We start from the raw sequence: 13,651 nt of genomic DNA on the forward strand, positions 1-13,651 counted from the left end.
GCTTCCCCATCTAACAGACAGAAGGCCTTGGCTCCAGCAATCATGCAGCCATGGTTATTCCTGTCCCACCTTCCCGATTGTTGCCATGCCCACCTGTAACTCTCTTTATTAAATATTATTCTTTAAATAAATGTACCTTTTCCAATTAAATACATTTATTTTAAAAGGTAAATTTATATTGCTGGGCACTGTGGCTGATGCCTATAAACCCAGCACCTTGAGAGGCTGAGGTGGGCAGACTGCTTGAGCCCAGAAGTTCAAGACCAGCCTGGGCAACATGGTGAGATCCTGCCTCTAAAAAAAAAAAAAAAAAAATACAAAAATTAGCTGGGCATGGTGGTGCTCACCTGTAGTCCCAGCTACTTTGGAGGCTGAGCTGGGAGGATTACCTGATCCCAGGAAGGTTGAGGCTGTAGTGAGTAGTGATTGCACCCCTGCACTCCAGCCTGGGGGACAAAGTGAGACCCTATTTCAAAAAAAAATTATATCACTCCTACAAATGAAAAAAATAATCAGTATCATTTGCCATAAGAAATAAAAGGGGCCGAGCATGGTGGCTTACGCCTGTAATCCCAGCACTTTGGGAGGCTGAGGTGGGCAGATCACGAGGTCAGGAGATGGAGACCATCCTGGCTAACACAGTGAAACCCCGTCTCTACTAAAAATACAAAAAAATTAGCCGGGCATGGTGGCAGGCGCCTGTAGTCCCAGCTACTTGGGAGGCTGAGGCAGGAAAACGGCATGAACCCAGGAGGCGGAGCTTGCAGTGAGCCGAGATTGCGCCACTGCACTCCAGCCTGGGTGACATAATGAGACTCCATCTCAAAAATAAAAAATAAAAATAAAAAAGAAATAAAAGGTAACCAGAAAAGAAGTATGATGAAAACAAAACAGTGTTATTGGCTTTACTGGAAACTGCACTGTGCCAGAGCCCAGGATCCCATGCTCTGCTCTCTCTTCCAGTTCATTCATCTAACAAACCTTCACTGAGCTCCTCCCATGAGCCAGGTGCTGTGCTGGTGCTGGAGATAAAGCAGTTAACAAGAAACAGACAAAGTCACTGCTTTTGTGGAGCTCACACACTAGTGGAGGCAGAGAGAAAATAAGTAAAATAACATGTAGTAGAGGCACTGACCAAGAAAAGCGAGCAGGGGAAGGGTCACTACCTTACCCACGATGGTCAGGGATGGTCTGGATGTGAGTTTGAGTAAATCGAGGAAGGATGCAAGGGAGTGAGACGTCTGGGCATCTGAAAACAGCATTCCAGGTGGAGAAAACAGCAAGTGCAAAGGCCCTGAGGCAGGACTGCCAGCAGATCTGAGGAATGAACAGGAGCTGAGATCAAAGAGCTAACAGGAGCTGAGGTGAGGGAGGAAGAGAAACAAGATAAAGATGAACTGGGAGTCTGATAAGCCCAGGTCGGAACCTGGACCTCTTTCGTTAGCCGTGTGACCTTGGGCAAGTAACTTAACCTCTCTGAGCCTGTAGAATAAGGTTGCTGTGTGCCTGATGCATACTAGGTGTTCATTAAAATGACCATCCCTCTGCTTTATTTCTATTTGAAAGGAAACTTTAGCTATCTGGTGCCACCCATTGCCAGGGAAACTGCTGTTAGCAGGGAAGGTTTAGAGCCTTGAGAAAGGTTCAGGTTGGAGGGACAGCAAATAGAAACTTCCTCATTGGTTTAATCAGAAGAAAGGAAAAGAGTAAAGTGACAACTCTCAACAACTCTCTGGCTTGGTGACTCTATGCTAAGTAGTGCCGGGTCTTTATAGCTCTCTGAAGTCAGCCTGCGGAACTCCGGGATGTGAATATTGACCTTCCCTGGAGCACACTTTGGGGCTCTCTAGGTCTCTTTCCTGCTCTGTTTCCAAGCTGAACACAGAGGCATCTAAAGCAGCTCAAGACGTGATCTAAGTGGTCTGTAAATACCCCAGAGGGATCCCTTTCCCTTACCTCCCCCTTTTCATTCCATACATCTGCACTTTGTCTTGCCTTGCTTCCTGCCCCAGCCAGGTGAGATGGTCCCTGGTGGGGGCTGAAGTCGGTGCAGATGAGACGGAGGGAGGGTCTGATCAGGCATCCAGTTGGAGGGAGGGTTGATAGACGTTTGGAATGGACCTGCCTCTGCTCCTATGCATGGACAACTGGAGGATCTGGGCGCCTCGAGGGCAGGGCTGGGTTTTAGCTGTACTGAAACCTTGCTGTCCCGTTCAGAGGCCAGGCCTGGTGGGTATGTAGGAAGGTACCTAAATAGCCTGCAAGCCGATTGGGCACAGCTAATTCCCAAGGCAGCTGCGAGATGGCAGAATTCCAGTGAGGACAGGAGAAGCCGGCAGAAGTCTGGGCAGGGCAGGAGGACCCTCAACGCTCACCCCGGGCTAGGCCAATGGGTGGTACAACTCCTGGGGGCGCTCCTTGTGTTGCCTTCCATGAAATGGTACCTGCTGGGGTTGTGCAATGCTCAGCCTTGCGTGGGGTCCCGAGTTTTGGGTTGCCTCGTGGTGGTGGCCAGGAAGGGGGAGCTAAGCTATGTCTAACGTGGACCCCTGCCTATAGCAAAAGGGCTTCCTAAAAGGCCAGGCACTGGAACTGGCCTGGGCTGGGGCTGAAGGCTGGCTTTACTATGTCCCCACTGTATGACCTTGGGCTAACTGCTTAAATCTTTCTGAGCCTCAGTTTCCCCATCTGTAAAATGGGGACCGATTAAATGAGCTAATACAAAAAAGTGCTTAGAATAGGGCCTGGATTGTCAGTCCTCAATACATGTTAGCTTTCATAATAAATGCTGTTGTGGTCATTATTATTATTTTCCTTGGCCAGTGAGTTGGAGAAGGAGTTTGGTTCAGGAGGGACATGATGTAGTGAGGACAGGCAGAGATGGGAGTGGGAGATGGACACCACCTGTGCCTGGCCCCGAGCTGGACACAGGGAGCAAGTGATGAGGCCTGCAGGAAAAGCTCAGCCAGAGAATGTTATGACGCAGAAGAGGGAGGAGGTGCAGCCCACAAGGACTCAGGAAAGCTCCGGGATGACCTGTAATCCCAGCACTTTGGGAGACCAAGGTAGGCAGATCACTTGAGGTCAGGAGTTCGAAACCAGCCTGACCAACATGGTGAAACCCCGTCTCTACCAAAAATGCACAAAATTAGCCAGGCATGGTGGCGGGTGCCTGTAGTCCCAGCTACTCAGGAGGCTGAGGCAGGAGAATTGCTTGAGCCTGAGAGGCAGAAGTTGCAGTGAGCCGAGGTCATGCCACTGCACTCCAGCCTGGGCAACAAGAGCAAGACTCCGTCTCAAAAAAAAAAAAAAAAAAAAAAGAGAGAGAGAGAGAAAAGAAAGGATCTAGCAATATGTATGTAAGGTGCTGGGTGCTTATACATTTTATCTCATTTAATATTCATGTGTTGAGGACATTTAATATTGTTGGTTATATTCCTATCATCAACAACTGTTATTATCCCTGTTAGGGATGAAGAGACTGAGGGTCACAAAGGGGAAGTAATTTTCTCAAGGTCACGCAGCTGGGAGGTGGTGGAGACAGGAGTAGAACCGTCACCCACCCTCCGGGTTACCGTCCGCGGGTGGGAAGGGTGGGCGCGCTGGGCTGAGAATTGGGGCAGGTCTCCTCCGGGCTCTGCCTCTGTGTTGCTGTGTGATCTCGACTCGGAGCTTCTTGCCCCTTTTCTGTGGAATGAAAGGGGAGCTAAGGAGGAGGGTGTCTGAGGGGCGAGAGATGAGCCTGGAAGAGAAGCAAGGGCGGGCAGGGGGGGCTGTGACCTCAGCAGGCGGGGTGAGGTCCCAGCTCAGGAGCATCCTGGGAGCTCTGGTGGACCTGGCCTGGAGCTAATTAGCTGCTGGGAGGGGAAGTGCAAGGGCGGCGACCCTGTGGGGCGGGCCAGCCTCCTGCTGGCCCTGACACTAAGCCCAGCACCCACGAACATCTGGCCCGCTCTCATGCAGGCCTGGAGAGAGGCTCTGTCTGAGGGTCAGAGGTGGGGTGCAGATTGTCAGGGAGGACCTAGCTCTGCCCTGGGAGTTATGGGACCTTGGACCAGTTTCCCCATCCATCCGGGTGATAGATGAAGCCAGCAGCCCCCTCCGTGGGCCCCCTTCCAAACCTCACATTCCCTGGGCCTGTGAGTGTGGGGAGAGGTCAGGGAGATAGGACATCCCTGGAGGCCTAGGGATGTGGGGCGAGGCCTGTGGGAGGACAGCTGAGGTGAACCGGGAAGAGGACTGCAGTGTCATGAAGACTTGCGCTTAGAAAGAGCCTTGTAGGTCCGGGTGCGGTGGCTCACGCCTATAATCCCAGCACTTTGGGAGGCCAAGGCGGGTGGATCACCAGGTCAGGAGTTCGAGACCAGCCTGACCAACATGGAGAAACCCCATCTCTACTAAAAATACAAAAAATCGATAGCCGGATGTGGTAGCGCATCCCTGTAGTCCCAGCTACTCAGGAGGCTGAGGCAGGAGAATTGCTCGAACTCAGGAGGTGGAGGTTGCAGTAAGCTGAGATCATGCTACTGCACTCCAGCCTGGGCGACCGAGTGAGACTCCCTCTCAAAAAAAGAAAGAGCCTTGGAGAGCTAGCCCATGGTTTGAGCCACTTAGGATCACTGCAGTGGAGGGGTGGCCAAGGGAGTGAGGTCCTTGTCCCGTCATCCTAGGCTCCAACGGCTTTCTTTGTCTGCCTCCGTGTCTGTCTTCCCCACTGGGTGTGGCAGAGTCAGGCCTCTACTGCAAAGCCTGAAAATGCCCGACTCAGGCCAGCCCCATTTCACAGAGAGAAAGGCCCAGAGAGGGGAAGGGACTTGCTTGAGCCACAGCCAAGGAGGCTGAGGGGACTGCGGTGACAGAGGAGCGCCACCTCCACCTCCCTATCCATGTAACTCCAGCGCCTCTGCCTCTGAGGAAAAGAGACCTGCAGCCTATCCGGATGTGCTCACGCCAGCGCAGAAGAGTGTGTCCAAGGTGTGGTCCCCCTGGACCACTGGCTCTCCTGGCATCTTCCGTAGGAACCTACGCAGCTCCATGTGTTCTTCACTCCTGGTTTCTCCCTTCTCAGAATTCCAGGCTGCTGAGTTTTTCATTTCGCCGTCCCTCAGAGAGGCAGAATCCGTGTGCTGGGGAAGTCTGGAGATGCCCCTGGACTTCCCTGGGAGGTGCAACTTAAAAACAAAGAAACAAAACCGCAAATCCAACGCCTATCAACTGTCAGGTGTGGCCTGACAACATCCCGATGTCCCGTCGTAGCAGGATTGCCCCCGCTTTGGAGGGGAGGAAACCAAGGCTCAGAGAGGAAATGGGCGCTCCTGGTGTCCCCCGCTGGGAGTAGAACTCAAGCCTGGAGGCTCCAAGCAGCCTGTGGCCTGCTCTAGTGAGGTTTTTCGCACCTCTCCCAGGGCCTCCTTCCTCCCCGACGCAGAACAACTCGGATCTGCTGGGCCCACGGCATCCTCAGGTCTCATCGGACCGTCAGTGGGCCTGGACAGCAGTGAGCAGGGCCCAGACGGCCGTTTCAGAGAAAAGGGCGACACCTGCTGGAGATATGTGAGCACGACATGCTAAGGCCAGGGGCACATTCACTGCCTGGCTTCCTTCCTCCCTTGATGCGTGTTTATTGAAGGCCTGCAAGACGCAGCGGCTCTAAGGTGTCAGAGACACTGAATGAAACCTGGTCTTTACCCCACAAGAGATTTCCAGCCAAATATAGAAGGTGCATAGCAATAATTGCAATGTAAAGTATGAAAACCAATGGTTTTCACTTTTTCCCCCCTTTTAATCAGTGGAAATAAATTCCTGTATGAAAATGTAGTTAATAGGCCAGGTGCAGTGACTCACACCTGTAATCCCGACACTTTGGGAGGCCAAGGCAGAAGGATTGCCGGAGCTCAGGAGTTTGAGACCAGCCTGGGCAACGTAGCGAAACTGCGTCTCCTCCGACCAAAAATACAAAAGTTGGCAGAGTGTGGTGGCATGCACTTATGGTCCCAGCTACTCCAGAGGCTGAGGTGGGAGGATTATTTGAGCCTTGGAGGTCAAAGCTGCAGTGAGCTGAGATTGCGCCACTGCACCCCAGCCTGGATGACAGAGTGCGACCCTGTCATCAAGAAAACCAAAAGCAAAATCAAAAAAAGTAATTGACAATAATAGCCAACACTTAGCGAGCACTTACTGTGTGCTAGGCATGGTCCTGAGTGCCTTATCCGAATGAACTCATTTATTCCTCCCAACAACCCTTAGGAGGCAGGTACAACATTAGCTTCGCTGTACAGATAAGGAGACTAATGATCAGAGAATGCGAGTAACCTGGCCAGGGTCATGCAGCTTGAAAGATGCAGAGTCAGGTTTTGAATGCAGGCCGCCTGGCTTTGAAGCCTTGACCTTCATCTCAAGGTTATACTGCCTCGCTGTACACCTGGTACAAGTAAGGTTTCTCTGGTAGTAGGGGTTGGGGGGATGTGAAGTTAGGAACCACACTTGCTCTGCCCATCCCCCACCTCCTCTGGATTCCTAAGGAACTATCAAAAGCTGCCGACCCCAGTGTGGAAATCAGTGCATACATGACATTGATAGGTCTTAAGCAGGGAAGAGGGAAAATTCTTTTTAAAGGAGAATTTGTATCATTTTAATTATTTTTATGTACAGAAAACGGAAGTGTACATTTAACCCAGTTAAGTGGCAAGTTCTTTAACCTTTGCCTTTTCCAACTTGGCAATGCAAGCCATAGATTTGGGACCCAGGATATTGCCTCCCCAGTGACGACGGATATCATCATATCTGTCGTTGTAATTAGTCCTGACAGCTTCCACCAGCTTCATCAAAGCTCCTTTGTCTTCTGAGTTAACCTGTGTGAAGGCAACAGTGGTGCAGGTCTTCCTGTGGACTGGACGTTCCAGTCTTGCCTTCCCCTTGATAATGCAATCAGAGACCCACATTTTACAATGCAGGGCAGGCAGGAAGACAACAAGCTCAATGGGATCCTCGTCATGTCAAGTGCTACTCAAAATGGTTAGGCCCATTGTCTCCAAGCTACCTGCTGAGAGATGATTGGCCTAGCATGCACACTCTTCTCTGCGGGAAGCAGCAGGCTGGCAACCAAATGTCTGTTCACATGCAGTCATCACTGGCTGAGCCTTCTTGTTCTCCATCAAGGGGTAACGGTGTTGACTCCTGCTTGAAGGACAGGTAGTCTCTTAGTGAGGATGCCCCTTTGCTGTCAGCTTTCTTCTCAGCCTGGGCCAACAGCCTCTGCTTCTACTCTTGCTTTGTCTCTGGTCTGTATTTGTGGGTCAGCTTAGGCAGCTGAGTAGCTGGTGGTCCAGGTCCTGGGTGAACTGGTTAATCACAGGGGGCACTTTCAGCCGCTTATAGAGGATGGCTCTCTGCCACTGCAACCTGATATAGCAGGGCCATTTCACAAAGCAGCTGAGGTCACTTTTGGGCTGGATGTCCAGTGCCAAAATTCTTAGGCCTTTTCTTAACAGAGGGGATTCACTACTTTCTTGGTCTCCTGCTTCTCCATGACAGCAGGGGCCGGGGCCACTTTCTTCCCCCCGCGCTTCTTTCCTCTTGGCATCTTGGGAAGGTGGAGGAGCAGAAGAAAATAGATTTATGTGTTGCAATGGTTATTCTAGGGGTGGAGCAAGGAACTCAAACCAGAAGCTGTGATCAGATTTGGGAGGTGAACTGGGGAGGGAGTAGAGGGCACAAGAGCAGAGGAGGAAGGATGATCTGTGTTCACTGAGGAGATCATGTGGTCATAAGCTTGATTTTTAACTTACTTGGAGTGAGGTATGTGTCTAATTTGTCTCTTAAGCCAATCAATTTATTCACAGCCATTTGTAGAACATCTACTATTCACTGTTCTCAATGCTGAGGACACAGTGGGAAACAAGGACATAGGTCCTGCTTTTATGAGGCTTACACTCTTGTTGTGGGACGGGGTCTAATAATGACCTAATAAGTAAATAAGATGAAGATCGTGATAAATATCATAGGGCAGATAAAGCAAAGCAATGTGCTGAGAGAGGCCAACACAGCTAGTTTGAATTCTTACGCTGCCACTGGCTGTGCAGATCTAGGAACTGAGTGTTTCTGGCAGAGGGAATGGCAGATGCAAAGGCCCCAAGGTGGGAAGGTGCTTGGGGCATTAGAGAAACAGAAAGTGTGACTGAAGCATGAGAGGAGAGGAGGTCAGACAACTAGGCAGGGGTTAGAGCACATGCCTAGAGAGAAAAAAAAAAAAAAAAAAAAAAAAAAGCTTTGATTTTTGTCCAGGGCAATAAAACACTGTAGGAAAGTTTGGGGCAGAAACATGATAAGGTCTGATTTGCATTTGTAAAGTTATCACTCTGACTGCTGAGAGGAGAAGGATTGTAAGGTGGCAAGAGTGAAAGCCAGGCTAAGTGTGGTGGCTCACGCCCATAATCCCAGCATTTTGGCAGACCCAGGTGAGAAGATCACTCAAGGCCAGGAGACCATCCCGGGCAACATAGCAAGACCCTGTCTCTAAAAAAAACAAACAAACCAAAAAAGCAAAAAAAAAAAAAAATTATCTGGGTGTGGTGGCACGTTTGTAGTTCCAGCTACTCAGGAGGCTAAGGTGGGAGGATCACTTGAGCCCAGGAGTTGGAGGCTGGCTGTGGTAAGCCGTGATCACACCACTGTACTCCTGCCCAGACAACAGAGTGAGACCTTATCTCCAAAAATAAAAAATAAAAATAAAAAAGACTGAAACCAGGGAGTTGAGTTGTCCAGTTAGGAGATGATTGCATTAAGCCAGGAGGGCGATGATGGTGACTTGGAACAAAAGGGTGGAAGGAGGCAGATCAAAAGCATTGGAAGGTAGAGGTGGCTGGGCTTACTGAAGGGCTGGAAATCGGGGTGGATGGGGAAGATATGTCAAAGGAAGGAACCAAGGGTATGTCCTAGAATTTGCACCGTGGATGAATGGTGCTGTGACTTACTTAGATGAGGATGACAGGAGGAACAGGTGTGGGGCAGATGCTAAAGGGAACAAGAGTTCCACATGTGGTTGCATGAGAAGAGATGAGACATAAAAATGCATATATGAGTCCAGGAACTGTTGAACAGATCAGATCTGGAATTATAAATCTAGCTGTCATCTCATGAAGAAAAGGTGATCCATGGCCAGGGGGAAGTTATTCACAATTCTATATCCAGCCATAAAAAGAGCTCCCATCGATATAGCTATTAACACCACCAATGTCAATGCCATTCTTGCATTACCATTGTTGTCTTCAGGATCACCACCATCATCAGCAACACAATCATCACTATCACCACCACCACTATCATTATCATCACCATAATGACCTCTCATTACCTCACCATCACACTTCACCATTCTTCTCATCACTACAGTCATCACTCCCATCATCACTGTAGCAACCAGCATCTGCATCATCATTGCCATAGCAACTGCCACCTCCATCGTCATCACCATAGCAACCATCTCCATCATCACCACCATAGCAAATACCATTACCATCCTCATCACCATAGCAACCACATAATTCTCATCAGATACCATCATCAGCATTGTTATCATTGCCATCAATGTTATCACCACCTCTCCCATCATCAGTGTCACTAGTAACACCACCATTTTCATTCTCATAACAACTCTAACAACTATCTATCACCATTTCCTCCATCACCATCAGAAACAGCAGATCTCTATCTCCATTACAGCTACCATTGCATTACCATTTCTATTACCATCCTCCTCCTCATTATCTGTTATTAAATGTTATTATTCTTGTAAAGCTGAAAGCTCTTGACCTGTGAACACTCATCTGCACTTTGCCTCACTGTTGCTGAGTTCACTTTTCCTACTTTACAGGTCGAGGCAGGGCTCAAAGAGGAGGAGGTAACTTGCTGAGAAATAGCAGTGGAGTAAAACGTGGAGGTTTTGGTTGGGGCAATGAGGATTAGAGTCAAGGATCCCTAGACTTTGAAGATGAGTTTAGGAAAAAGGTCGCTCTCTGAATCCATGTAAACCTAATGAAACCAAGAGAAACTGCAAGGATATAGATTAGTCTGCTGTTAACAAAAGACCTCAAATTCAGTGACTTCAGCAAAATGGAAATCTCTCTCTCTGGCATGGCTGCTCAATGTTGGCAAGGACCCAGACATTCTATCATGTTTCTCCATCATCTCCAACATGCAGTTTCATGCAGTTAAAGAAAGACGACCAGTTTGTCTTTTGGGTCTGCTTTCCAAGCAATGGAAATGGAGTAAAGGGAAGAGAAGGGCTCTCTCCATCTCCCCATCTCCTTTATCTCCTTTATCTCCTTAAAGGGTGTGACTCAGAAGCTGCAGACATCACTTCTGCTCACACCCTTGGCCAGAGAGAGGGTGTTCTGCCCATCAAGATAAGAGTTTGTATTCCATTATTTCTAATTATTATATTAATATAATCTGATGTTTACTGGATAACTACTACATGCTAAATTTTATAACAAGGACTGCACACATACCACTTCCAATCTTGTGACACAGAAAAAACTACTCTTTTTATTGCCTTCATTTTACATATAAGAAAAGGGCTACTAAAAACGGTTAGGCCCATTGTCTCCAAGCTACCTGCTGCAAGGTGGTTGGCCTAGCATGCACACTCTTTTCTGGGGGAGGCAGCAGGCTGGCAACCAAATGTCTGTTCACTGTCAAAGTTAATCACACTCTGGAGTCAAATTGCCCAAGTTCAAATGCTACTCCTACCACTTCTCAACTGTTTGAGCATGAGCAAGGGACTGAAACCCTTTATATTTCTCTATGCTTCTGTTTTTTTAATCTGTAAAATGGAGTCTTTAAAGATAAGATCTTAGCAGAATGCCTGACACACAGGAAGTACTGAAAAAATATTAAATACCATTATCCCTTGGTTTTCATGGGGGAACACTTCCAGAACCCCCCTCAGATACCAAAGTCTGCTGATGTTGAAGACCCTTATATTAAATGGTATAGTATTTGCATATAACCTGTGATGATTAATACTGAGTGTCAACTTGATTGGATTAAAGAATGCAATATTGATCCTGGGTGTGTCTGTGAGGGTGTTGTCAAAAGGAGATTAACATTTGAGTCAGTGGGCTGGGGAAGGCAGACCCACCCTTAATCAGGTGGGCACCATCTAATCAGCAGCCAGCAAATATAAAGCAGGCAGAAAAATGTGAAGCAATGATACAGGCCTAGCCCCCCAGCTTACGTCTTTCTCCTGTGCTTGATGGTTCTTCAGTTTTGGGACTTGGACTGCCTCTCCTTACTCCTTAGCTGCAGACAGACTATTGTGGGACCTTGTGATCATATAAGTTAATACTTAATAAACTCCCTTTATATATATATATATATCCTATTTTATATATATATATATATATCCTATTATATATAGAGTTCCCTCTAAGAGAACCCTTGACGAATACAGATTTTGGTACCAGGAGTGGTTCTAGAGGAACAGAATATTAAGGATGGAGTTTGTTCATTGGTTTTGAGGTTTCTAGAGTTGGCTGCTTAATATGATTAGACCCAAAAATACTAAGGACTGTATTTCTAATAGTATGGAAAATACTGATAGTCCTTGGCGGAAACTGTTTAGAGAGTTATGTGAAATACATGCATTTGACACTCCTGATTCACTGCTCATGAGAGGCAAGGAGTTTAGTGACTCTATACTTAATACTTTTGACCATATGTGAAGAACCAAGGAACATAATGAAGCTGGTTAGTTGTTCAGTGGACAAAGTGATGAAACAAAATTATGAACTCAGGGATTCTGTCTCCTGGCTTCAGAAGCAGACACGGAGCCTCAAATCTGCTAAGATTGCACTGAGTGAGAGTCTTATCTCCTGTAGAGAAAGAGCTGAAATTGTAAAAAAACAGACACAAGCTCTTATCATGCAAGTGGCTGAGCTGCAAAGGAAGATGCATGCACAGCCCCACCAGGTATTTACCATTAAAGTGAGGGCATTGATTGGAAAAGAATGGGGCCCTGCAACTTGGAATGGGGACATGTGGAGGGAACCTGATGAAGCTGGGGACGCTGAGTTGGTAAACTCTGATGAATATTTTTTTGCCAGAAGGAACAGCTTCACCATTCCCCGTAGTGGGAACATCCCCTCCCTGACCTATGCTGCCATCAGCCTTTCCACCTTCGTCTGAGGAGATAAACCCTGCACTGCCTGAGGCAACAGTGATGGCCTCCACTGAGGCAGTTGCCAGCAAGATAATGTTGATTCTCCTCAGAAGCCACCTCCAACACCTCTGTTTGCTTCTAGACCTATAACTAGATTAAAGTCCTGGCAGGCCCCTAGAGGTGAGGTTGACCCATGTGACCCATGAGGAGGTGCACTACACTCAAAAAGAACTGTTTGTGTTCTCTAGTTTATATAATCTGCAATCTGGAGAACAGGCATGGGAGTGGATATTAAGGGTATGGGATAGTGGTGGAAGGAACATAGAGTTGGATCAGGCTGAATTTATTGACTTGAGCCCACTAAGTAGGGAACTCTGAATTTAATGTTGCAGCTTGGGAAGCTCAAAAAGGTTCTAATAGTCTATTTTCTTGGTTAGCTGAACTATGGATTAAAAGATGGCCCACTGTGAGTGAGCTGGAAATGCCTATCTCCTTTGGCTTAATGTAGAGGAAGGGATCCAAAGGCTTGGGGAGATGGGGATGGTGGAGTGGTTTAGTCACTTCAGACCTACTCATCCCAGCTGGGAAGGTCCAGAAGATTTACCCTTGACCAATGCCTTGTGAGATAGATTTGTAAGGGCAGCACCTGCATCTTTGGAGAGTCCTGTAATTGCTCTTCTCTGTATTTCAGATCTAACGGTGGGAACTGCAGTCACTCAACTACAAAATTTAAATACAATGAGAATAAATGGATCCTGAGGTGGCAGGGGCCAAGTGGCAGCACTCAACTTCCAAAGGCGAGGTGGGCGTAGCTACTGTAATGGACAGCAGAGGCAAAGCAGCAATCAGAATAGTCTGACTCTTTTAGAGCTCTGGCATAGGCTAATCAATCATGGTGTTCCTAGAGGTGAAATTGATAGGAAGCCTACTGCATTTCTACTTGAATTATACAAGCAGAAAACGTCTAGGTTAAACGGACAAAAGGCTAATTTGAATTATAAAAACAGAGAATCATGGCCCCTCGATCAATTTCCCAACTTGATTTACAGACCCAGCCAGTTTACAGACCCAGAACCCCTTGAATGAAGGGGAGGCCGGGTCCTCTTGAGGAAGGACCCCACTACATTACCCACAATTTATGCATTGAATCTTTCTCCCATCCTTCCCCAAGAAGACCTCCGGCCTTTCACCAGGGTAACTGTGCACTGGGGAAAGGGAAATGATCAGACATTTTGGGGACTACTGGACACTGGCTCTGAGCTGACATTGATTTGAGGGGACTGAAAACGTCATTATGGTCCTCCTGTTAGAGTAGGGGCTTCTGGAGGTCAGGTAATTCATGGAGTTTTAGCTCACATCTGACTTACAGTGGATCCAGTGGGTCCCCGGACTCATCCTGTGGTCATTTCCCCAGTGCCAGCATGCATAATTGGCATAGACATACTTAGCAGCTGGCAGTACCCCCACATTGACTCCCTGACTGGTAGGGTA

At 47.9% G+C, this 13,651-nt stretch overlaps 1 pseudogene; it reads right to left on the minus strand.

The window, feature by feature from the left end:
- Positions 1-6,668: 6,668 nt before the first annotated feature.
- LOC101151488 (large ribosomal subunit protein eL8-like) lies at positions 6,669-7,582 on the minus strand (annotated as a pseudogene).
- Positions 7,583-13,651: the final 6,069 nt, after the last annotated feature.

The sequence above is a fragment of the Gorilla gorilla genome, chromosome 9 (genome assembly GCF_029281585.2).
Source record: "Gorilla gorilla gorilla isolate KB3781 chromosome 9, NHGRI_mGorGor1-v2.1_pri, whole genome shotgun sequence".
Lineage (NCBI taxonomy): Eukaryota > Metazoa > Chordata > Mammalia > Primates > Hominidae > Gorilla > Gorilla gorilla.